We start from the raw sequence: 23,680 nt of genomic DNA, 5'->3' as shown, positions 1-23,680 counted from the left end.
TCTCTTACAATGTCTCGGTGTCATAATGTTTGTTTAACATGGAGTGTCTATCATGTGCCAGTTTGTCGCCCAAGGCATCAAGAAATACTCTGGAGGACTGAAATTGTGAGAAATATCAGTATATAAGATAAAAACATCTTAAATCATGTGTAAAAATATAGTATTTATCATCTAATGCATATGAATTGCTCCTGGAGGACTGGGGAAGCTATGCCAGAACAGTGCGAATTTAGGCTCTGCAATGACAGTGCAGGCTCAAAATTTGCACTTTTCTGCCACTGCTCTCCCAGCCACTCAGGATCATTTTCTGATGCATTTATAATGAAGTTGAGCACACTAATTTTGTGAGAAATAACAATTTATAAGATAAAAATATCTTAAATCATGCGTAAAAATATAGTATTTATCATCTAATGCATCAGAATTGCTCCTGGAGGATTGGGGAAGCTATGCCAGAACAGTGCGAATTTAGGCTCTGCAAACAGCGGTGCAGGCTCAAAATTCACACTGTTCTGGCACTGCTCCCCCAGCCACTCAGGATCATTTCTGATGCAAATGAAGTTGAGCACACATTAGGAAAATTTTGGACTCAAAAGAGGGATGTTTCAATAATAATATAATAATAGACACATAGATTGAGTGACATGAAATCTACCAACGATATTCACCGGTGGTGGGACCTCTGTACAAACCCACCTAAAATGTGGAGAAACTCTTATCTTCATCATGAAATATTAAAAAAACCATCACCTTGTCTTGAAATGTTTTAAACCGTTTTTTTGTCAGCACCTAACACAATAAAAGAATGTTTTCCACATTCCTATGTTAGACGTGGAGCACTAAAAAATTCTTTCCACCACCCCTAGAACTAATGAAGCTTGAATGCTTGGAATAGATAGATACACATTCTCCTGGTTATTCCCTCAACTTGGTTCACTTTTGAATCTCGAAACATCTTTGGCGCCCAAAAGAACACATCGTCCCTCATTTCTTCTTCTCTCCTTGATCCACAAAAGTGGTTAGCTCAGTCATCCACTTTCTGCTACTTGATCCACAAAAGTGGTTAGCTCAATCATCCACTTTCTGCTACTTCTTCTTTCTCATACATCTGTTAATCTCTCATGGCACCCAAAAGTGGACTGAAATGAGCAAGGACTTCCAAGACACAGACCACATTGTAAGTGCTTGTGTTTTGTATTTCAATGTTGCAAATAAGATGATTGATATACATTTTATTTCCTTGCACAAAATTGTACCCATCCAATCTTCAGGAGTGGGAGCCTGCACAATGCTTGATGGGATTCTTGAATGTCGTACATGGTGAGGGGGAACTTCAATATGAAGGTCGTGCAATAAGTGATCTCGCCAGAAGTAGAACATATTTCTATGACTCATTTATACCTTTCCCACTCAATCGAGTCGACATGGAAAGTTGGAACGTATTCCTTTACCTGCACTTGATAGTCCTGAGTGGCCATTGCTTGATACATAAGTGATAGAGTCATACAGGAGCAAAATGTTTAATGATATTAAATGTGCTATGAAGCCTAGCATTGGTGCAAGAAATGTCCGCTTAAGTTTGTTTGTTCCAATTGCATGCTTTGTTGATTTATTTTTTAATTGTAAACAATTGAGAAAAACTAGAACAACTTTTGTGTGCAAAGATATAGATGAAGCCTGGCTTGATCATTTGTTTGACAAAGGTTGGAGAGTGAAATCATCAAAGGGAGATGATTTGATCGAATGTCGATTGAACACCTCCGACATTGCATTTCGGTGAGTATTATAACATTCAAATGTATTTTTGTGAAACAGTTACAAAGCTTATTTGATTATACTCGGAAAATTATCCTAATGATATTTTGGAATCAGATACTATATTGCCAGGCAACATCTATGCATGTCATTTACTTATAGAAGGTGGCGATGGATCAACAACAACTAGGAAAGCATGGACCAAGATACAAGAGATGGCAGCCACTCTTGCTTGATAGATATAGTTATGATTTGACAGGGTCACCCATCATTGACATTGGAAGTGGAAGAGAATTGAACTCTCAAATATGTTAGGAAGGAATTAGAAGTAGCTATTCAGAATCCTCCAGATCAATTTTGCTTCAAGCTCGATGGTCGGAAGGTAAGTAGAAGAAGAGGGCATTTGATCATTTGTAAAGATGTTGCAGCCCCACATGAATTGAAGGCACTAGAAGATATATGATGTGACCATGTATATGTATACGGTGACAATGTATTTTTCATATGCAATAAACTTATCTATTTAGAACATTGCTTTTGTAATGCTTTATTGTTTAAAACAATGTATTGAAGGCAAAAATTTCCCAATTGAATTTTTATGTACACAAAAAGGCCTAAAGTAAGAAAACAAGCAGTGAAGGAACACAGTAGCAAATTTGATCCTCTGATTTTCAAATTAAAAGTGCATTTACAATTTATGTTCTCTCTCCAATAACACTAAATATGTGCAAAAAATATAAATGTACATGTGTAGTTGTATATTTACAAACAGCATGTTACAGAGTGGAGTACATTGGTTGGAAGAAGCAATCCAACAACACATCTATAAGGAAAAAACTATTTATTACTGGAACCCATAGGACTGGGCTTCAGGATGGAGCCATGGCTCTTCTCCCAAGTACGGAGCCCATGTAAGAGGCTCAGGGGGGCCTATCCCCCCTTGTGGATTGGGTGGGATGAAGTCCACTGGGCCATCTGGAGGCATTACTTCTACGACCTGGATCATTTTTGTAATCGTTTCCTCCGTAAACGTTTGGACGTCTAGGTCCACGTAACAAGACATGGATGGAAATTGCCATCAAAATTCATCAAGGCATAAGATCAACATGACAATATACAAGAAGATAAACAAGAGTACGCATGCGTATGGGAGCTGAAAAATGTTTACATCCTCTGAAGGAAATGCTCTGTAGCAGCAACAATGCATTCAGAGCAACCCTCCACCCATAGTTATAACCATCTTCTTGTTTGGGCACACTAACCCTTCGAATGGTCGCTCAATCCAGGGTGTCGATGTCCATGCTCAGGCTCTCATAAGCGGCCATTAGTTTCTTGACACCACTGCAAACAAAGACCAATCAATATCCTGATCAATCCGAACTTCTAACTCAAACAATAATATGTATCGTAATGATTTTAACTTACAGCAAAACATTGCCATGGATACCAGATGTCGAATTTACAAGGTAAGTAACATTGTCTTGCACATGGACTAGAACAAGACTCCAGTGGAAACTGCATCACATCCAAATAGATTTCTATTAGTTTCAAGCCAGATGAAAAACAAAATGCCTCCTCGCATTGTGGTGAATCGATTCACTATGAAGTGAGAGCGCGTGCCAAAGGAAGCACTATATAACTTGTGTATGGTGATTCGTATAAACATCATGCAAGAGAGATACAGAGACAAACTCACTTTTCATGATATGACAAAAAAATTACTCGAGCATCGTCCAACTGGACCTCCCGAAACTAGTTCAGCACATCAAGTATGCGAACTGACTCTACTAGCAAAAGTGTTGACACTAGAGAATCAATCTGGAACACCCAATGCTGTACGGGCATTTGCAAAAAAACAAAACTTCACAAGGAAACATATCAAGAGTTAGGCATAAACTTTAAGAGTCAAGAATGAAAAATTGTGGGAGGAAAGAGAAAAGAGTATACCTTAAAACACATCTGAGCATTTTGTCATTGACTTCAGTTCTAGGATCAAACAAAATGTTTATCTCCTCAGCATGAATCGGGAAATAACATCTTTGCCCTCTAATATAGGGTACATAGAACTCCGGCAACAAAAATTGAAGCGCCTCCCAATTCATAGCGTGGAGTGTGAACATTTTCTCTTTTTGATTGCAAGCATTGCCACATGATGTTCCCTTTGAACGCTTGTCCGAAAATTTGCCCGAGTCTGATGTTCATGTGAACGGGACGGACATCCAAAATTTGCACCATTCGTGCATCAGTAAATGTAACTGGCCTAAGTAACTTATCATATCTAAAACGAAGGGCTACTAGGCTGAAAAAATCTTTGTTCATCACTCTGACCAATCTCAAGGTGTCGCCCCGGAGAAGAAGCAAAGGTTAAACAGGGATTGGCACAAGGTGCCATGTGATAAGAAGAGAGCTTTGCCATGCCCTTTTAATAAAAGAAAATGCCGCTTGATGGAATACTCTTATGCTTTCTTATGCTTCTTGCACATGAACGTGCAGTTAACAGATGAAGAATGTACAGAGCTACATGCGACAAATGAAAGTGAAGACACAATTTCTCGTCAGGCTAGTCCCACCGTTGAGGATGTTGCTGAAGAGGAGGACACTCCTCATGTGATTGAGGAGTTCAATGTTGAAGAAGAGCGGAAGCTCAGTTCGGCGGCGGTTGATATTGAGGCAGTGAGAGAACAAAACACTGACGTAGGCCAGCCAGTGATTGAATCAGATGACTTCTCCCCCATTCCAATGCCATTATGTTGAGATATCGAGCTCTAGTGAGGCGGTGGACACTGATGACCCGCCTGGGGGATAGGCCCCCCACTTACACCACTGGCATGGTTGGTGAGATCATGGGAGATATGCGGCCAGTGGGATGACAGGCTGTGTGACAGCCATTCTAGAGACTGGCATAGTTATAGCGCCAGCTCATTTTAGTCGGGTTCACACTATAGAGAACCCGTGTATGTATTGGTTGAGTACCTTTCATATTATTGAGTACTCTTATTCTTGTATATGGTGTTGAGTGTTGAGTAGAGAAGAAGAAGATTTTCAGCCTCTCACCTTGTGTGTTCTCTATTAGGGTTTTGTGAGTGTGTGTGTGTGCTTGCAAGAGCTCAAGCTCTCTTTCCCCCTGCATCTTTTCATGGTATCAGAGCCTGGTTCGTGCTAAGGGCTGACCTGCAAGCAAGAGAACCACAGGAAGCGGTACGAGGGTAAGAGCTTCAACTACTCTTCCCTATTGTGTTGGTGACTACACCCTTGTCGGGAGCTGATCTACGGGAGGCACCGGCAAACGATCTCCAATTGAGGAGCTTTCTTCGCGGGAGTGAAGCTATAGGGCAATTATACAGTCCTTCGAACTAAAATTTCCGGGCCGAAAACGCGTTTCGGGCGCGTCTGGACCTCCGTTTTTTAGAAAGCAGGCGATTTCGAGCACTGCGGGTAAGTCATCGATTCTCTACAGAACTCTGTTTTAAGAACTGCAGGAAGACAGATTGACTGTGCAGACACTGTGGGTGCTGCAAAGAGGTCTACAGTTGCCATTGGGTGTATGTATGTGCATTGAAGTCAGTGGTTGTGACATTTAAGAGTACTGCAGTACCGCTGTGCAAAAAATACAGCATTTGTGCAGAAAAAAACCAGAGTGCAGTTTCTGGTAAAGTTGTGTGTTTGGCAAGATGTCAAATGATGGGATAACTCAGATTGTGGCTGAGAAGCTGGATAAGAATAACTTCCATGCTTGGAGGTTCAGGTTGACGAATTTCCTGATGGGAAAAGGTTATTGGATGGGACTACATAGAAGGTGAGCATGAAGAGGCACCGGAGATACCGGATATAAATCCGACTGCTGCAGATGTGAAAGAGTTTAAAGACTGGAACCAAGGAGCCAGGAAGGTTATGTATTGGCTCTCCATTAGTATACAGGACACCATGATTAGGCACATTGAGGATGCCAAGTCCCCCAAGGAGGCATGGGACACCTTGGTAAAGCTTTATGAAACAAATACCAAGGCACGTAAGATACAGTTGAAGAATGAACTTCATACTGTGGAGAAAAAGAGCATGTCTGTGAATGACTATGCGCTGAAGATAAAGGGTATTGTGGAATCCCTTGCATCTATTGGTGTGTCAGTAGATGATGATGACAAGGTGGAAGTCTGTCTACATGGTCTCGGGCCACAATACAAGGCGTTCAAGACGTCCATTCAGACTCGGGAAAACATTCCCAACTTTACAGATTTGGTGTCTATGCTGATTATCGAAGAGAAGAGCTTGGGTGAAGACCAACTGTCTTCACAAAGTAAAAACAGTTCAGAGCAACAGGCCTTCTACACGAGTTCAGGAAGAGGACGAGGTAGAGGAGGCCGTGGACGCGGTCAAGGAGGTGGCCGAACAGGTAATCAGAATTATGGTCAGCAGAGCAGCAGCAGCAACAACAGTCCCAGAATCAACAACAACAACAACAACAACACGTAGGTGGAAGAGGCAAATTCAGAGGCAGGGGGAGTCAAAGAGGCCGTGGAAATTGGCAAAGGCAGTACAATGATGCACGTGAATGCTATTATTGTGGTAAGCCTGGACATGTGCAGGCAGAATGTTATAAAAAGCAAGCTGACATGCAAAATGGGAAAGTGCAGTAAAACAACTATGCATCCTTCTCAAGCAGAAATAATGAGGACAATGAAAGGTTGTTTGTTATACAGCATGTTGTGAATGCCATGTCTGAAAATGTTGATGCAGCACAAAAAGATAATGTATGGTATGTGGATTCAGGCGCTTCGAACCACATGACGAGTCATGGGGAGTGGTTCAAGGAGATGAAGAACCCGGAAAGACCAGGTTTTGTGGAAACAGGGGATGACACTGCTCATCCAATTGCCCACATTGGAGATGTGCCATTGTCTATGCAGGATGGCAAAGTGAAGTACCTTGCAGATGTACTTCATGTACCGAACATAACAAAGAATCTGGTTTCAGTTGGCCAGATGATTGAGCAGGGTTTGCAGGTTCGGTTTAACCCTGATGGGTGTTATGTTGAAGATTTTAAAGACAAGTGCAGGTTGGTTGCAAAAGGCAACAGAGTGGGCAGAATGTTTACGTTGAATGTAGACATGCCTGAAATGAGTGCTGCGATGTTTGCAAATGGTTCAGGAGTTGTTGCAGACACAGACATATGGCATAAAAGAATTGGACATGTAAATGTGCAGAGATCGAAGTCTATGCAGACAAAAGGAATTGTGACAGGGCTGCCAAAATTTAAAGTGGAAGGTATGCATAAAATCTGTGAAGCATGCCAATTTGGGAAGCAAACAAAGCATGTGTTTCCACGTAACAGATATGTGAGCAAAAATGCACTAGATGTTGTGCATTCAGATGTATGGGGTCCTACAAAGACCGTGTCTATGGGAGGCTGCAGGTACTATGTCACTTTCATTGATGACCACACAAGAAAAGTGTGGGTATATTTCATGAAGGAGAAGAGTGAGGTGTTCACTCACTTTCAGAATTTCAGAGTTTTGGTTGAAAAGCAAATAGGGAAATATGTAAAGTGCCTAAGGTCAGATGGAGGGGGAGAGTACTTCTCCAATGAGTTCTCTGAATTCTTGAAGAAGAATGGTATTCGGAGACAGTATACATGCAGATACACTCCGCAGCAAAATGGAGTTGCTGAGCGGAAAAACAGGCACATTGTTGAGATTGCGCGAGCATTAATGGAAGAGAAGAATATGCCGCATTGCTATTGGGCTGAGGCTGTTTCTACAGCAGTATACATCATGAACAGGACTCCAACTGCAGCCATACATGATGTAACTCCAGAGGAGAGGTTTACTGGCAGAAAACCAGATTTATCTCATCTGAAAGTCTTTGGATGCATTGCATATGTGCATGTGCCAGATGAGCTGAGAACCAAGCTGGATCCGAAAGCTGAAAAATGTGTGTTTATTGGATATTCCCTTGAGCAAAAGGGATACAGGTGTTATAACCCTGCTACACGTGAGTTGAGGGTAAGCAGGGATGTTGTGTTTGATGAGATGAGCAGCTGGTATGTTGCTGAAAAAGAAGCTATTGGGGCTGATGTGAGTGGAAGTGTGGTTGCACAGAATGCAGGTCAGCAATCACAGTCTTTGAGTGGACCAGGAGAGTCCTCATCTAGTGGGTCTGTTGATAGACCATGGAGTGGCAGGCTGCGTCATAATACCAGCCCTGCAAATGTGATTACTACATCATGTAAAGGAAAAGAGAAAATGGTTGAGCCCCTTGGTATGCCTGACATTTCTGTAGGGCATTCTCATGTTGATGGAGAGTCTAGTGGCTCAGACATGAGCCTTGATGAGGAGCTTGGGATCCCAGCTATGAGAACACCTGGTGTAAAGAAGGCTATGGAAGCCATGAATGAAAAGCTGCGAAGATCAGGGAGAGTGAAGAACCCTGTGGAGAGATTTACATATGATGGTTATGTGGCACATCACTATGCATATATGGCAAAGGTTGTGCAGGTTGTTGAGCCCACATGCATTGATGAGGCTATTGGAAATGTGTGTTGGGAGAAAGCTATGGATGAGGAGATGAATGCACTATATGGAAATGAAACTTGGGATTTAGTGCAATTGCCTGAAGGCAAGAAAGCCATTGGATGCAAGTGGGTGTACAAAGTTAAACATAACAGTGATGGAAGCATAAACAGGTACAAGGCTAGATTGGTAGCCAAAGGATATGCGCAGACATATGGCATTGATTATGAGGAAACTTTCAGCCCAGTTGTCAAGATGGCAATGGTGAGAGTTGTGATAGCAGTGGCTGCGTCAAAGCAATGGTCTTTACATCAGATGGATGTAAAGAATGCATTCTTGCATGGGGATTTACAAGAAGAGGTGTATATGTTATAGCCACCTGGTTATGAGGATGTGGGTCACCCCGAGCATGTTTGCAGGTTGAAGAAAGCCTTGTATGGCTTAAAGCAAGCACCAAGAGCATGGTCTGACAAGATTTCTGAATATCTTGTCACTATTGGTTTTCATGTAGCCAATGCAGATTTCTCGCTGTATGTGAGACATGGTGATAGAGGGGTTGTGCTTGTTGTCATCTATGTAGATGACTTGATCATTACGGGGGACCATGATGCAGAGATCTTTGATGTAAAGATCTTGCTAAGACAGAAGTTTGAGATGAAGGATCTGGGGGAGCTCAGATATTTCTTGGGCATTGAGGTGATTAGGTCACCACATGGTATTGGATTACTGCAGAGACAGTATGGCTTGGACATGTTGTCCAAGTATGGTATGACAGGCTGTAAGCCTATTTCTGTGCCATTGGATCAGAATGGCAAGTTGAGTGCAGATTCAGGAGAGATCTTGGAGGATCCTACTATGTACAGACGCATAGTAGGAAGTTTGATCTACATGACGATCACCAGACCAGATTTGAGCTATGCTGTTGGGTTGGTGAGTCAATTTATGCAGGTTCCACGAAAACCACATTTGGATGCAGTGAGACGCATACTGAGGTATGTGAAGTCTACTTTGCATTGTGGACTATTCTATGAGACTGGGACAGAGATATGTGTCCATGGGTACACAGATGCTGATTGGGCTGGTAGTATCTCAGATAGAAGATCTACCAGTGGATTCATGTTTTCTTTGGGGAGTGCTGCTGTGACTTGGAGCAGCAAGAAGCAACCTACTCGAGTACAGAGGCCGAGTACAGAGGAGCTGCTATGGCAGCATGTGAGGTAGCTTGGTTAAGAAAGCTACTTGCAGATTTGGGTCTATCAGTGGAAAGACAAGTTGTCATTTTCTGTGACAACATTAGCAGTATACAGTTGGCCAGGAACCCAGTCTTTCATGCTCATACGAATCACATAGAGGTCCACTACCACTTTGTCAGAGAAAAGGTCTTGGCAGGAGACCTTGACATTGTTTATGTCAGCACAGAGGATCAGGTAGCTGACATCTTCACCAAAGCATTGGGTAAAGAGAAGCTCTGCAGATTCAGGGCTTCGCTTGTACATGAGATGGAGTTGAGCTCGAGGGGGAGTGTTGAGATATCGAGCTCTAGTGAGGCGGTGGACACTGATGACCCGCCTGGGGGATAGGCCCCCCACTTACACCACTGGCATGGTTGGTAAGATCATGGGAGATATGCGGCCAGTGGGATGACAGGCTGTGTGACAGCCATTCTAGAGACTGGCATAGTTATAGCGCCAGCTCATTTTAGTCGGGTTCACACTATAGAGAACCCGTGTATGTATTGGTTGAGTACCTTTCATATTATTGAGTACTCTTATTCTTGTATATGGTGTTGAGTGTTGAGTAGAGAAGAAGCAGATTTTCAGCCTCTCACCTTGTGTGTTCTCTATTAGGGTTTTGTGAGTGTGTGTGTGTGCTTGCAAGAGCTCAAGCTCTCTTCCCCCCTGCATCTTTTCACATTACTCCCCTCCTACAAAGTAGGAGATTCAGAGTATATATTGCTGACAGACATACATGTATTTAACTTAAGGGAGGACCATTGCATAGCTTTCATAGCCCAAAATCTGGAGGTTGATGACAATTTTGTAGATGATGATGGGATAGATAAGTACTTACTAGTGGATAGCCATGTGAAAGACACTGAGTTTCTATCTGCTGTGCAGCAACACTAAAGATGATCTATGCTGATGCCCTTAAATATGAAGGAAAAGATTCCACAAAGGAAGAGCTACAAGAAGCAAGGGAAAGACTCAATATTACCAACATGGAAGAGTTTAGGGATGTGCCAAGTAAGACAGCGAAAATCGTTCCTAGTTCGAGCACTAATTTATGGCAAGACGCCTTGCTTGAAGCAGATGAGAACCAAGAGGTTATTTTCTTTTGTTGTGTTTTCGTACTTTTGTTGCAGATTTGGCTTTATCAACTTTTTCCTGAATTGTTTTGGTGATGTTGTTTCTGAGCTAATGCTCCTTTATTTTTTCAGCTGGAAATATATGGACACATTCCTCAAACGTGCTTCAGGCAAGCGTATGGTGGGATTGGGCCACGATTCGACACTAGGAACATATATACATCGCCTAAAATTCCCTCAAATTGTGATATTCCACGCTAGCTTCTCCAAGGACAATGCAAGTTTTCCTCTGATGGCGATAAAGACTCTATCCAGATATTTAGGTGGCCATCACTTAAGGTTGAATGCAAACAAGGCAATACTTCTAGAGCAGCAGCTGTTCGAATTTTTGGGGAGGGACAAGGAGTATATTCATTGAGATGTAAATATTATTTAACATATGCTGCTCCCTGTTGTGCCATTGATAGAGGATGAAGAAGATGTTGTAGAAACTTCATAAAAAAGGGCTCGACTGGGAGAAGTCTCTGCTCCACAACAATAGATTTAGATTGTTCCAGTTGTTAAGAAGTTTCTTCATATTTCTCAATACTCTTCTTGCTTACCATTAGAAACTATGAAATGTATATATATTGAAAATATTTATATGGGACATAGATGAAAGCTCTTGTTCTTTTAAAATCTTACATCATTGTTTTATAAAATATGTATTTCAATGATCAATTTTCTTCCACACTTTGTCCTATCTTTGTCGTTGTCTTAGCCATTCAGCATGATTCTGCCTTCCCTATGAGGAGACATATATTGATCATCTCTGTTCAGCCTGCATCTCTCTTATTGCACATGACACAGCTGATTTAAACTGTTTGATCTTCACACGAGCCCTCACTTGAATCCGCCTATACCACCACTGACATAGTTGCTTCATGGGATTACTTTTCTTAGGCTCCCCCTCCATGTTGATAGGTACAACGTGCTTGCCAATGAGATCTTTCCATGCCTTGGGTAGACCAAATCCCAAGGCTTCCACACTCTTTCGCAAAAAAGGGTCCATGTGCATGCAAAATGCACTACAAATGCTCAACAACAACAAGACATTTAGTATCGTACAATATATTTTGAACAACAATAAAAACTCAAAGCTGTAGGTATTCAAGTAATAACCATGTATTGTTTCAAGTTTGTCGCACCCCATGCCTTTTCATAGCTAGTGTAGAACTCTGTCATCACAACTGCCTCAAATTTCTCAACATCCCCATCTTCGAACCTTGCTTTTTGCAACAAAGGTGCTAGGTGATCAAGTGCCAACCACGCTTTGGCCTTTGCCACCCTTGCTTGTCCTGAAGAGCCTCGATCAGGTATAGCTGCATGAAGCTTCCTCCACACCTCAAAGTATGTACCCAGATGACCTCTTTGGGTATGATTAGATAAGAACTTTTTGGCTTTTGCACCTCCAAAACATGGTTTGCTAGGAACATTTCCTATCTTCCCTGATCTTCTCAAGTCCTTCTCAATCTTCACTTGACCACAATGTAAACCTGTATCTGAAAGCACTTGCTCTATTCTTTTAATAGTTCTTTCACTCTCTCTAATGTTGGTTTCATATTCCATGAAAATTCGATGTACATGTAGACTAGTTTCTCAATTATTCTAACCAGCGCATGCAAAACACAAATATGAACTCTGATCAAAGGGATAGCAAGAATTGGATCCCAATTAGGATCCATTCCTGGACCATCACGATTTGGGGCTTCACGCCTATTACTGATTGCATTTAGGCATTTCCATTCCCTCTCTTTTCCTCCTTTGGAGACACCTCGTTCGGCCATGCAATACAGGCAAAGGATACTTGGCCATTGCTCCTTGGGAAATACCAAACATGCATTTCAAGGTTTTAAGATCTCCAGCTAGGTGCCATTCACCTCATATTCACCATATCCTTCTACATTAAGCTTTGCGCCATTCGACTGCTGCTGGATAGTGGAAGGAAGCTCAGTCTGGTTAAAGTACTGTGACACGAAGTTGGGGTTTGGACTTCGGTCACTTCTTGGAATCAAAACACACTTGTATGAAACCTCACAGCCTCCTCACCTCCCTTTCTCTCCCTAGGTTAAGATAAAGATATACACATCAGAGGTGAGATCATAATTCATGGAAGGAAAGATGAAAGACTCAGGAGAAGTAAGAATTTCTGCCAGTCTTGCAGCTCCAAACAAGAGGGCAATTCTTTGTTGGAAGAAAATCTTCCGACTCAGGATTATGTGAACGGAAACATACGGGGAATGTTGGTAAGGTTCATCCGTTCGAATTGGGCAATTTGGATGGAATATATTAAAGAAAAAGAATATAGCAATCACTTACAAGAGGATGACATATGGGATTTGCCTTTTGATAAGAGATTAGGAGGAATTAATCATTATTAAGAAGAAAGAATGGCCAAAAGTCTATAAAAATAGAGATACACATAGAATTGCAGTTTTAAATCCATATAGATTGTGCAAACAAGGATTATATAGATACATAGATCTTGAAGAGAGCTTCACGCCCATATAAAAACTTTCCAAAACGGACAACCGAGTGAAAAGTTATGAGTATTTTACTACAAGACTATAAAACTATCAAAATTCGCCTAAAAGTTAGCAACTTTGGGAGAAATTCTGATCATCAATGAAGTAAAGGATTAAGAAATTAGTTACATGAGTGGAAAGAGCATATAAAGAGCTTCCTAGCCATATAATCAATTTTAGAAATCAATACCCAAGTGATGAGTAATTACCGGTTGAAATTTGGGTATTGGACCACAAAAACTGCACTTCCCTCTCTTTGCATGAAACCTCAATTTTCACATAGCCTCTTGCTTCTCATCTCCTTCATGATTCAAGCTAGAGGGTAAGGGTTAACACTGCTCAGTGGACAATCGTAAAAGATTTACCTATGATCCCCAAAGTCTTTCCACATGCTCATTACCGCTAAAACCATTGGTACCTCCAAAGGAGGGCGACAATAAGGCAAGGGCTACCTTGAGAAGTCACAGGCCCACCAAGATAATAACTCCTTATCCCACTTATTATGAAGCATCAAAGAGGCCCACCAAGATGATAACTCCTTATCCCACTTATCATGAATCATCAAAGAGGTCCAAAATTGGGTTAAGCAGCATGAGGAGCTAATGCTAAATGAGATATTCACATGTAAAGAGAGTGTTTGAATAAGGGTTTGAAAGATAAGAGAATGGCAATGGCACAAAATGCTCAATTGAGGAGGCTTCATTCATTTGATTTGAAAGGGAGAGGAGGGCTCCTTTTATAGGTGGAGAATCACCCTCTCTTCCATTGTTACAAATTACAACATAAAAATCTTCAACCCTTCAGTGACATAAGGATAGATGTCACCATCAATTGTCCTCTTAGGCTAAGTCTTCTATTGATTGTTAAATTGAAGACTTTTTGACTTTGAAAGTGTGATGAGATAATAGCCAAGTCTAAGTGGCATGTAGGTGGAGATCCCACTTACACATGGCAAAATTCTCCTCTTCCATGTAGACATTCTAGAAGAATCTTTCCCAATTATGCACCTACACACACTCCTCCACATGCCTTCGACACTCCCCAACTTGTAGCCTTATGGTGAATACCATATCAATAATACAATAAAAATCCATGTATGTGAGCATGAAGGCTCACTTTTATTTTCCATATCACTAGCCTATCTACCACACCAAAGTATTTATCAAGCATACTTGTGGCATTTACAATGTGTGCACCCTAAATCAAGTAAAACCATTATATTTGAAGATAGAATGTTGTTATTAAGGTAGCCACCAAGCTGCCGTATCACCACGCCGTTATTCCATTGTGGGCGCCGCAATCTTCTTCGACAAGCTTCCACCTTATTACCATTGAGAAGCCATCAAAATATGCACAAAATTGACAATGAAAGATATCAATTTTTCATGTCACATCTTTCCCCCCTAGCAGATCCTCCATGCTTGTCTTGGGGGTCTGCTGGCCATGGTGCTCGAGGGTAAAATATCTGATATAGTCTTTGAAAATTTCCTACCCTTGGCCCATACCTCTTTTTCTCCTAGATCAAATAAAACTATCCCACCAGCCCCACATTGCCTGGAAGGGCTAAAGGCTCCATCAAAATGCATAGTGAAAGCAGTTGGTGGTGTCTCTAAATCTTTATATACTTCTTCCTTTGTTCCTCTTCCTTCCTTGTAAGAAAATCTGCAAGAGAGGCCCTAGTGGTGTTTTCTGTAATAAAAGTAAAAGAGAACTCTTGAATCTCACAAATCCACTTTGCAAACTTCCCTCCTGCAAGATTGGGTTTGCGGACCAAGTATTGTAAAGAAGGTTGAGATGTGAGGAAGAAAAAAGGGCGAGGTAACAAGTATGACCTGAACTTCTTTACTGCAAAAACAAGAGACAAACCACCTTTCTCCATTTCACCATACCTCTCCTTGGCATCAGTGAGTTGGCTTGCATAATACAATGGTTGCATATGCCCTTGCTCTCCCTTTTGCAAGAGTATAGCACCCACTGAATGTGATGAGACACTTGGGTTCACATAAAAGTCCTCCCCCCACCTAGGAGGCTACATAATTAGACTTTGACTCATGCATTCCTTGAGCAAACAAAAAGATTGAATTTGATCAGGCCCCCATTGGAAAGAAACATTCTTCTTTGTCAAGAGATTTATAGGATACATCTTCTCAGAGAACATGTCAACAAAGCGTTGGTAATACTTTGTTTTACCCAAAATCCTCCTTAGCTCCCTTACATTGGGAGGTGTGGGAGGACCACAATTACCTGCACCTTCTCAGGATTCATCTCTATGACTTCTTCTAAGATAACATGTCCCAAGAGAACCACCTTCCTTCGTGCCAAGCGGCATTTTCCAGGATTAAGAAACCCTTTTGCATCATCAATACTTTGCAAGGCCAACCTCAACTTTTCCAAGTGATCCATGCGGCTTGAATAAATGCAAAAATCATCCAGAAAGACCCTTATAAACTTTCCCAAGTAAGGTGTAAATACCTGACTCATGAAGCGTTGAAAAGTTGCTGGTGCATTGGTCAAGCCAAATGGCATCACCCTATAGGCATACACTCCCCAAGGGGTGATAAATGAGGTTTTCCTTTGATCTTCTTCACAAATCCGGATTTGAAAGTATCCAGAGTATCCATCACACACTAAATACAAATCATGACCTGCAACTTGATTCAAAATCTCATCCTGAAAGGGTAGAGGAAAATAATCCCTCTTTGTGCATGCATTTAGAGGACGAAAGTCCACACACATGCCATTTTCCACCCTTTTTGGGAGTGACTATAACTGGGGAAATCCACTCTGAATTCTCTACTGGAAAAATAAATCCAGCTTCAAGCAAATTAGTTACCTCCTTCTTAAGCACCTCTGCTTACACTACTCCCAAACGCCTTAGCCGTTGTACCACTGGCTTACTTTGGGGCTTGAGATCAATCTTGTGCTTTACTAAGGTAACTTGTTTGCAAAAAGGTTAGGAAATCCATCCAACATTTTTAAGTAATTCTCCCTTTCAGTACCTGCTTGGACTCATCAAGAAGAAGTTCATTTTGTTGGTGGTGAAGACTAGTGAGGTCCACATCTCCTTTCTTGCACATGGTTGAAGAAGCTTCCCCTTCCAAGGCTCCATTGTCTTCAGCATCCCCTCGATCCCTTCCCAGGAAAAGACCAAATGCAACTCCCTCCACCTCCCCTTCTAAGATGGAATCCTCGGAGCTACCACTTGTCTCCTCTTCATCGGATGACTCTGACTCTGAACTTTTGGAAGTTGAAGGTTCACCTCTTACCACTTTCTCGACGACTCTTGATGTTGTAATGGACCTTCTTATTCTCACCTTGTAGAATAAGATCACCTATCTCCCACTTTTGAATTGCCTTCACTTGGCGAAGCCATGGCCTACCCAATATCAATGGATAAGCCCTAGCATCAAGCTTTGTAGGAATGACTTGAAAAGTTGTAGGCACAGAAATACCACATACATCCACTCCCAAATTCCTGACAATTCCTAAGGTTTTCACCCTAGTATTATCAGCAAGTTTGATGCGATAGGGAGAGTTGGTAGAAAACTTTAAATCAGCATCTTTCATTGTTTTTTCACTCATGACATTGATTGACGCACCTCCATCAATGTATGCATTAGAAATTGTCTACCCTCAATGATGACATCAATCACAGGCACATCATCTCCTACATCAATATCCACCTTTTGAACCATAGGAGTCCCATTATCCCTCTTCTTCTTTTTCTTAGATTTCCTTGTGCTAGCTAGCTTACCCCATTCCTTTTTGAGCTTGGGAGAGTGCCAAAAGCTGCCCAAATGTGATTTGTGCTGTTTTCTCCCTAAGATCTGTTAAGAGGTCATAACTAAGAGATCCTTGTCTAAGAGGAAAGTCAGATTGTCCAATTTTTCTTAGACGACTTCTTCTTCTTCTTATTTTTCTTCTCTTCTTCAGATTTATCTTCTTGTTCTTCTTCTTTCCTGGCTTCTAGTTTTACGACCCCTTTTTGCCATTAATGGCATCAATGTTTCCTCTTCTTCTTCTGAGCATGTTTCCTCTAAAAGTGCTAAGCTTTTATCCTCTCTTTTCCTCAAATTTTTCACTCGGTGCGATAGTGCCCCTTCTCTTGACATTCATAAGTGCAATGTTATGATCCAAGGATGGAGCTTGTACCTGAGATGTTGAGGCTATCTCTACTCGTGATGGGGTCGGCCTCGACGGGGGGTGCACCTCAAAAAATGTAAGTCTACCACGTGCGATCATTAGGTGGGGTTTTTTTAATCCAAAATATTGGGTAAATTTACAGAAATACAATTACAAGAGGGGTATTTTAATTGTACTTTAGAAAAAAAACCGTAAGTCTATAAAGAAAAAGGGATAGTTTTATCAGCTCAAAATTCACAGATAAGGGGTTTTTTAAATACCCCTTGAACGCACGTCATAGGAGGGGCTTCCATATAGTGCACCCCCCGAGGGGTCGGCACACTCGAAGAAGATTAGAATGTGGCCTCAATATGAAGAGTGGCCTCCTTCTTCAAAGCAATGCGAAGAGCCTCTTTAAAATTAGTGGGATCTTTGCTAAGAACTTTTCCATGCAAGCGGGGATCCAAAGCTCTGATAAACTTGCTCATCTTAAGGTGCTCCATTGTTAAAGAACTCTTTGAATCTTCCATAGAAGGTGAAGAAGAAGAAGCAACAACATGTAAAGCAGCTAGTTGATATTTGATGAATAAGGCTTCATACCTCACTGAAAAGTGAAAAGGCAGAAACTGACTCTCCTTCCTTTTGGAAAATTTGATCCAATTGCAATAGTAAAGCGTTTGGTGACTCCACTATCCCAAATCTCTCCTTCATTGCTTTGGTCAACCTTTCCCAATCATTCTTGGACTGCTCTGGCAAAGCCTCATGCCAAGTTAAGGCCACACCCTCCAAGAAATCTGGAAATATTTCTGCCCTCTCCTTCATAGACCAACCCGTCAAGTGGCATGCTCGGTTAAACTCTTGGAGATAACTCCCCGGGTCTTCTCCTTCCGATACTTGGAACACCGGAATGTTAAAATAGAATAATTTTAAGTAAAACATGCCCGCCGTCTCCACCAAAAGATGTGACACGAAGTTGGGGTTTGGACTTCGGTCACTTCTTGGAATCAAAACACACTTGTATGAAACCTCACAGCCTCCTCACCTCCCTTTCTCTCCCTAGGTTAAGATAAAGATATACACATCAGAGGTGAGATCATAATGCATGGAAGGAAAGATGAAAGATTCAGGAGAAGTAAGAATTTCTGCCAGTCTTGCAGCTCCAAACAAGAGGGCAATTCTTTGTTAGAAGAAAATCTTCCGACTCAGGATTATGTGAACGGAAACATACGGGGAATGTTAGTAAGGTTCATCCGTTCGAATTGGGTAATTTCGACGGAACATATTAAAGTAAAAGAATATAGCAATCACTTACAAGAGGATAAGACACATGGGATTTGCCTTTTGATAAGAGATTAGGAGGAATTAATCATTATTAAGAAGAAAGAATGGCCAAAAGTCTATAAAAATAGAGATACACAAAAAATTATAGTTTTTAATCCATATAGACTGTGCAAAAGAGGATTATATAGATGCGTAGAGCTTGAAGAGAGCTTCTCGCCCATGTAAAAACTTTCAAAAATGGAGAACAGAGCAAAAAGTTATGAGCATTTTACTACAAGACTATAAAACTGTCAAAATTTGCCTAAAAGTTAGCAACTTTGGGAGAAATTCTGATCATTAATGAAGTAAAGGATTAAGAAATTAGTTACATGAGTGGAAAGAGCATATAAAGAGCTTCCTAGCCATATGATCAATTTTAGAAATCAATACCCAAGTGATGAGTAATTACCAGTTGAAATTTGGATACTGGACCACAAAAACTGCACTTCCCTCTCTTTGCATGAAACCTCAATTTTCACATAGCCTCTTGCTTCTCATCTCCTTCATGATTCAAGCTAGAGGGTAAGGGTTAACATTGCTCAATGGACAATTGTAAAGATTTACCTATGGTCCCCAAAGTCTTTCCACATGCTCATTACCGCTACAACCATTGGTACCTCCAAAGGAGGGCGGCAATAAGGCAAGGGGTACCTTGAGAAGTCACAGGCCCACCAAGATAATAACTCCTTATCCCACTTATCATGAATCATCAAAGAGGTCCAAAATTGGGTTAAGCATGAGGAGCTAATGCTAAATGAGATATTCACATGTAAAGAGAGTGTTTGAATAAGGGTTTGAAAGATAAGAGAATGGCAATGACACAAAATGCTCAATTGAGGAGGCTTCATTCATTTGATTTGAAAGGGAGAGGAGGGCTCCTTTTATAGGTGGAGAATCACCCTCTCTTCCATTGTTACAAATTACAACATAAAAATCTTCAACCCTTCAGTGACATAAGGATAGATGTCACCATCAATTGTCCTCTTAAGCTAAGTCTTCTATATTGATTATTAAATTGAAGACTTTTTGACTTTGAACGTGTGATGAGATAATAGCCAAGTCTAAGTGGCATGTAGGTGGAGATCCTACTTACACATGGTGGAATTCTCCTCTTCCATGAAGGCATTCTAGAAGAATTTTTCCCAATTATGCACCTACACACACTCCTCCACCACTACTACATGTTAGCCTAATACCGGCGCTTATACCAGTGCTATTTAACGGGGTCTAAAAAAGCCCCGTCATCGGTATAAACGTCGGTATAAGCGCCGGAACCACAGCGTCGGTATAAGCGTCGGGTAACAATACCCGCGCCTATACCGTTATCTATACCGACGCTCACCGGGGGTAATACCGATGGCTAAACCGGCGTCTATACCGGTGCATATACCGTGTTATATACCGGGGTGTATACCGACATAAATACCGAGATATATACCAATGCATATACCGACGTCAGTACCGGGGAATATACCGACGCTGTAGCAGATTTTTTTTTTTGAGTAGAATAGTGCTGCGTGGCTGTTGCCTAGTTGCCTGCAATGAGCAGGATCAACAACAGCAAACAGACAGCACCATTCTGTCTAAAATAGAGCACAAAAACAACCGTGCTCGTTTTTTTATTTTCCTAATCGACAAACAAGAAATTAAATTAAACATTAATGCTCAAGAATGTTTTGATCATATTTCATTAGTTTGAAGGTCATCTTACATCATGGTAATGCCTCCCAATTGACGGTCTCTCCTTCTTCTTCAAGCATCTCAAACAAGGCCACAAGGCCATGTTTGTGAGCGTACTTCTCCTCTCGCCTACTTGGTGGGCGATTCATGGCCAACTCCTGCACAAACGATTAACAATTATAACTTTTAAAAATCAACATTTAGCCCACATACATACATTTACATAAATAAAATTGCTACAAACACTTATGAATTCATGGCGCATGGTTTCGTAACCACCACTCCCAAGATGAGAAGCCCCTACTGTTTGGAGTCTTGCCCTTGCCGCCTCTCTTTGTTGTTGAAACCTCTCTGGTGTCTCGGTGAGCTCCTGAGCAATGGCTGCCCACTCCTTGTCATCTAGCCAAACAGGTTTCTCTTTCCCCTCGCTAAATGCGTCCCTCGCCTCTGACCTACGATGCCCCATCAAAATGCGAGCTGTATACTGTATCCACTCATTAGAGACAAAATTCATAGGGTCATATGGCTAAAACTCTTGCTTTATCTTTGTATTTATATAATTTTTCTTCCCCTTGTCTTGCTGATCCCATTTAGTCATGACAGAGTCATGAAACTGTATAGTGCACAATTGTCGAATGCGTGTCTTCATTGCCTTCCCTGCACTATCCATTATTGGTGCCCCATCCCTAATTGTGTAAATCTTGCTGTTGTCATGGTCATGTGCACCCCAGGGAGTGGAAGGTGACCCTATGGGTGTGCTATCAACAGATGAGAGCGAAGGACGACGCTCACGTGGTGGTGGTGTCACAGCATCTGTGGCACTACCACCACAACAACCTCCCCCTGAAGACCTACTACGTGAGCATCGTCTATGTAAAGAGGTGGTAGATCGAGCTGTAAGAGGAGTGGAAGGCTGTGTGGTATGAGGTGTGGGAGCTGCTGTCGTACCCACGGGTGTGGGAACTGGCGTCGGGAAGCCAGATGGTGAGGCAGATGTCCCTGCTCTAGAACCCCAATAACTCTGAGCCATGGCTCTCTGCTCTGGAGTCATGGACAAAAGAAAACCATATAACTGCTGGGGAATCATGCCCTGCGGTGTAGGATTAAATGAGAAATCTGGACTGTAGTCGTAGGGCGGTGAGTCACCCATGGCCTGTTGGACAAAAAACCATATGACAAACTTGTACGAAATGAAAATTACACGGTAAACAATGAATGAAAGAACCATATGACAAACATTAACAATGATAAACAACATTGGTAAAACTATATCAACTTGCTCCTACAGTAGTGATTATGATGGTAAACATTAACAATGGTAAACAATGAAAGGACCTTCAATGTCATAAAACCATTACAAATATGTCATAACTATTTGCATAATCATTAAGATACATCATTTTAAAAATCATTATCTATTCTATCATCCTCATTAAGATCAGTAGCCCCAAAGAGATCTATGTCTATGTACATTTCAGCATCCTCATCATTAAAAGTCCCTTGATGAAGGATGTCTTCATCATCTATGTCTTCTTCCTCAACTTGTTTTTCAGCTTCCTTGGTTTGCACCTCTTCATTTGGATCTTGCTCTAGTTGCTCCTCTTCATTTGCTTTCTCCTCTTCATTGTTGATATCGGCTTATTCTTGCTGCTCTCCACCACCCTGTGCATCCACATCACCTTGTTGTAGCTCAAATTCTTCAAAAATTTGCTTACTGCGGGGGGCGACTTGAACCACAAACAGCCAGCGTGGATCTTTTGGATCCGCTTTAAAGACAACCTGCTCACAATGCTCTGGGCGCACAAAAGTATCTTGCTGATCGGTCCATACCTTTGTGGAGTCCACTTGGATGAGGCCACTCTTGTCTCTACGTACAGTTGCATGTGGCCCATTCATGATTACCTTGAACCACTTCACATCAAAGATAAACAACTCAAAACTTCTGAAGCCAACCTTTAATATATCTTGAATGGTTCCAAAGTAATCAAGCATTCCAGTAGTTGTGTTATCATCACTTGCACTTGCACGACTTTCTTGAACAAACTGTGCTGTGACACCACAATCAAAGGTTGCTCTTCTTTGGTCTATTCGTTCTACTCAAAAATGACGTCCATGTGACCAAAACGCCCCATATTTGTGATACTACAAATAGCACAAAGTGATTGTTGATAGAGAATCAAACACTGAGACATGTAGAGAAAAAAAAGAGAGACATGTAGAACTTAAACACTTACATGCCAATCGCATCCTTTTGTAAGCTCCTTCTCCTCCTCTGTTATAGTTAAACCAGCATGTTTGGCTTCTAAAATTGTAGCTTCTAGCCATCTACCTATGGGAAAGTCCGGAAGAGCTTGCATACCTTCTGGATATGGGAGATTTCTTGTAGTGCAATTCCTTCTGAAACTTAAACGATATTGTACTCGCTGTCGCTTGAGAGCTTCATATGTCTCAATCCACTTCTCCATTACATGAGAGTTCAAGATGCAAAATTTGTTGATTTTTTCCCTCAAATTGTTATCCATCTTTCTCTTAATGCCTTGGCCTTGAGGTTCCTCACCAATGACTCGCCTGTTGGACTCTTGAGACCATAGTCGAGGTATCTCTGGATCTGAGGAACTTAAATATTCAGTGATGTAAACAAGGGACTCTTGTATCAGCCACCCTTCTGACATACTACCCTCTGGGCGATCCATTTGGTGAACAAATCCCTTTAATGTCTTCATAAACCTCTCCAAAAAGAACATCTATCTTGAATGGGCTGTTCCAGCAACTGCAACCTCATCTACAACATGAACTAGCAGATGCATCTGGATTGTTAATAAACTTGTAGGGAAAAACTTCTCTACCATGCAGACTGCCTCTATGGAGTTTAAACGTGCTGTCTCCAAAGTGTCTCTCTTTATCTCTTTTGAAGAAATCCAACGCACCAATGTGACAATCTTATAGATAGTAGCTCTAATGTCTTTAGTGAGGCAATCTTTTATTGCTATGGGTAGCACAAATTGTAGAAACTTGTGCCAATCATGACTCTTGAGGCCACTAAGATCATCATCCTTTGTAAATGCACTTTTCAAGCAATGCATACAACCTGTAGGAGTCCGAAACTCTGAAATTGTCCTCTTGACTTGTTGTTCCTCCATCTTGCTAAAAACCCATAGGGCTCTTGGAAGTAGCACCTTTCCATTGGGTCTAGTGCGAGCCCACAACTCTTGCATGCAACCAATCTCTTCCAAGTCATCCCTTTGGCCTTTAGTCTCCTTTTTTCCTGTCATGGTCTTCCACAGAATGTCAGCTACATTCTTGAAAATATGCATCGGATCAAGCAAACGGTTTATAAGGAGCTCACCCCAATAGGGGAGTTGGTGAAAGATAGAGAGCCTCTTCATCCCAGGACATGCCAAGTTGCCACATTCCTCCTATTTGATCTT

The sequence above is a fragment of the Cibotium barometz genome, chromosome 47 (assembly GCF_041138505.1).
Source record: "Cibotium barometz isolate CiBa-2024 chromosome 47, ASM4113850v1, whole genome shotgun sequence".
Taxonomy (NCBI): domain Eukaryota; kingdom Viridiplantae; phylum Streptophyta; class Polypodiopsida; order Cyatheales; family Cibotiaceae; genus Cibotium; species Cibotium barometz.
The sequence above is the reverse complement of the archived record's forward strand: the minus strand, read 5'-3'. Positions refer to the sequence as shown.